We start from the raw sequence: 3,933 nt of genomic DNA on the forward strand, positions 1-3,933 counted from the left end.
CTAAATGGGTGCTAATTGTTAACTTCCCCATTTTACTTCTGGTCTTAGTAGATTTTTCTTTTAGTGTTTTCATTCTTGCCTCATTAGTTTTTTTTTGTTTTTGTTTTTATTTTTTTGTGAACACACTGTACAGAGGGGTTACAATTACATGGGCAGGTTAATACGTACATTTCTTATCAAGCATTGCAGCCTCCTCCTTTGTTTACCCTTCACATCCCTTCCCAGCCTCCCACCCCACCCAATCCTCCCCCTTCCCCCTCTCCCCCACCAACATTGTAAAGCTCCTTTTCCACATGACAACTTCTTCAAGACAATTCTAAGTGACAGAAACAAGTTCAAAATTCAGAATTATTTCTGACTTAGAAGGATCTTTTATTACTGATATATTCCCTCCAGTACTTCCTACTTAAACATGTTAAATTTAATCACAAAAGGCATTAATGAGAGACTATTTTTGCCTTTCTATTAAATAATTAATAGTGCTAGCTGATTTCATTTATCTAAGCCATTCATGGTCCACTTCCTTGGTTTTGATAATCCTGATTATGGATTTTAGACTGATTGTCATAAAAGTCCACCAAAAGATGTTTTATACATATTATAACTTCAGAATTATTTTAAAATCAGATACAAGGTTTTCAAGTGTATTCTCATTGCTCACTTTTTAACAGATAATTATTACATCTATATAATGTTAATGGATACTGTTTTCTACTTGAATTTCTACATTTTTAATTGGTTGGATATCTCTAACACCTGATAAATTTAACAGGACTTGCTTTCATGCTTTGTTACTCTTTCTAAAGAAATTGCATCACAATTACAAAAATAACACAAGCTCTAGCTGGCTAAAGGAGGAAGAGTAACACAATTGGCTTAGTTAGTAAAAGTCTAGATAGAGAGCTTCTTATTTCATGCTTTGGTACAAAGACTGAGTTTCTATACTGAGCTTCAGCTTGTGTTTGAGTTCTTAATTCCCATTTCCTCAGGATCAATGTTTCCACAGCCATTCAATGTAGTAATGGGATAGTTTTGTTCAACTGTCTAGACTTCCTAAAATACTGTTTCTCTGAACTATGGGCCATCCACAGGGAAAAGTTAGAAGAATTCATTACTGGTTGGAGCACAGACAGCATTACATTCTGAATGGAATTTTGCCAAAATATATCATTGGAGAGAGTAAAGAAAACTAGTTTTCTTTTTCCACTACTGATTAGATAATTAGCAATGCTTTGCAGGCCAATTTTATGTCTGTTACATCATTGGAATCCTCCCCTGCATATACAGTATTTTAGTTAATACATTTGTGTGTATATTCAATGGACATGCCTATATCTATATGTATATTTGAAGATTAGATCTAGCGTCCTCATATGAGACAAAACATGCGAACTTTGTCTTTATGGGCCTGATTTACCTCACTTTACATAACATGTTCTCTTTCTTTTCTTCCTCTTTCTTTTCTCCACTCATTTTTTTTTCTGGCAAATTGTTCCATCTCACCCGTCTCTTACCCTAGAATCCTCACCTTTTCTACTTATATCTAACCCCTTATATCGTTACTCGGCCTCACAATTGTTTTCTATATCCACCCCAGCCACATTCCATTCCCCATCTCACTACCTAGCTTAAGCCATACCTCTTCCCTCACCTCCATACCCTGAAGGGTTTAGCTCTAATCTTAATATTTCCATAAGAAAATCCAAAGAACTAGATTTGTAAAAAAAAAAAAAAAAAGCTAACAATAGTGTTCTCTCAGCCATCTGAGAGAAAAATCAGGTTATCTATAAGATTAAGGTAACAGAATAAGATTACTCAGAACCCTTAAAATCAGAGGGCTTAGAATAGTTTATTTCACTGAGTAAAAATAAACAACTGCTCACCCAGAATGCTGTTTATATTATGCTGTATTTCATTTATAACTGATTGGCTAAAAACCCATTCTATGAAAAACCCAAAACAATTTAGCATCACGAAATTAGTGCTACAAAAGTAACTCAAAGACATCGCCACATAAACAAAAAGGAAGTAGAGAAAATAGATCATACTAGGTGAGTGAACAAACATAGGAGGATCAGTTGTGGTTTTTTAAAAAAAAATCTATCATTTTAGGAATCAATAAAACATGACATATATATATTATATAACCAGATTAATTGAATTAGTCCTATACAGAAAAATAGGAGGCAAAGCATATTTTGTATTAATATTGATAACAAATCTCTCCCCTTTGGTAATATTTAGTTTGTGATAGAATAAAGCATTTGTTGATTGTCTTTCCATTTTAGCTTAGCAATACAGATACGTCTACTGTTCCGCAAGGCAAGAGTAATGTATACAACTTTTCTTTTCAACCTGATTGTTAGATGTGACTTGCATCATGTCTTGCATCATTAAAATGTAATGCTGTATTTTTCTGCATATTATATAAATTAAATTAAACACCAGAACAAACTGTTTATTAAAATAGAAAAGAATCTAAAGATTACTTGTAAAAGAGAAAAGAAGACTAAAGAAAGGTCATTTTGCTTATCTTTTTGTTCTAAAGTAATGTTTAGTTCAAAGTAGAGATGTGATTCACTGCAATAAAAGTACACTTTATATGTTGGGCACCAGTAGCTTGTTCCTGTAATACTAGCTATGCAGGAAGCTGAGATCTGGGGATCATAGTTCAAAGCCAGCCGGAGCAGAAAAGCCCCATGAGACACTTCCCCACAATTAACCACTCAAAAACAGAAGTGGAGATGTGGCTTCCAGTGGTAGAGTGTTGGTCTTGAGCTCAGGGACAGTGCCTAGGCCTTGAGTTCAAGCCCCACAACCACCACCACCAACAAAAAGTACACTTTATGACCAGTATTATGTAAGTTAACACAGTATATGCTCCTAAGTTCATTTCCTCTGTCAAAATGCTTTTGAATAAATGTATGTCATTGACTTTATAAGTCACCATAAACAGATTCTTGGTGTGTGAAATTGGGTATAAGTTTTATTCCTTAGTGTAGGGCTAACCAGTTTCTATAGATAGTATCTTTCAAACAGTGTGTACAGTTATGAAATGAAAGGAAACATTATATCTAATTAGAATATAATTTTTATTTTGAGTGCTCACACTTGAAGTTACGATAATTTCAGAGAAATTATAGTTTGATATAAAAAAAATCTAGGGTGAGTTTGGTCATTTATTCACTAATTAGTATATCATTCCCACAAAATCAACATCTGAATGGTATTAAACTTTGTCATTGATAGTCGTTTGTTTTTAACTTAGATTTTACAAAAAGTATTAATATTATTTGTTGAAAAGCATACACTAATTGTTCTTCTATTAGAAGATTCAAAAACTGTGTTTTCTATAAAAAGAAAAGATGATCTACTCAGAGTTTTAGAGTTTACATTGTATGTTGAAGTGTTTAATGCATTGTGTAAAGCCATATAGTAAGTCAAGTAACTTATAGAATGCGAGACAATATTTGCAAATCATATATCCCAGAATGGGTTAATTTCTAAAATACAGAAGGAACTTCTTCAGCTCAACAGCAAAAATCCCTAATAATACAATTGTTAAAATAGTCTGAAGATATGAATAGATATTTCTATAAAGAAGACATACAAGCCAGGTTGCTGGTAGCTCACTCCTGTAATCCTAGATACTCAGGAGGCTGAGATCTGAGGATGTGAGGTTCAAAGCCAGCCCAGGCAGGAAAGGCCATGAGACTTTTATCTTCAATTAACCATCAGAAAACCAGATGTAACACTGTGGTTCAAAGTAAAGCTCTAGCCTTGATCTGAAGATATCAGGCCCAGAGTTCAAGTTCCGTGACCAATGGGGAAAAAAAAAGACAAGAGTACCCAGTATCATTATTTATCAGGAAAATGCATATTAAACCACAATATATATCATGATGACTATCATAAAATTATGTAAGATAATAG

This window comes from Dipodomys ordii, unplaced genomic scaffold (assembly GCF_000151885.1).
Source record: "Dipodomys ordii isolate 6190 unplaced genomic scaffold, Dord_2.0 Scaffold17, whole genome shotgun sequence".
Classification (NCBI taxonomy): domain Eukaryota; kingdom Metazoa; phylum Chordata; class Mammalia; order Rodentia; family Heteromyidae; genus Dipodomys; species Dipodomys ordii.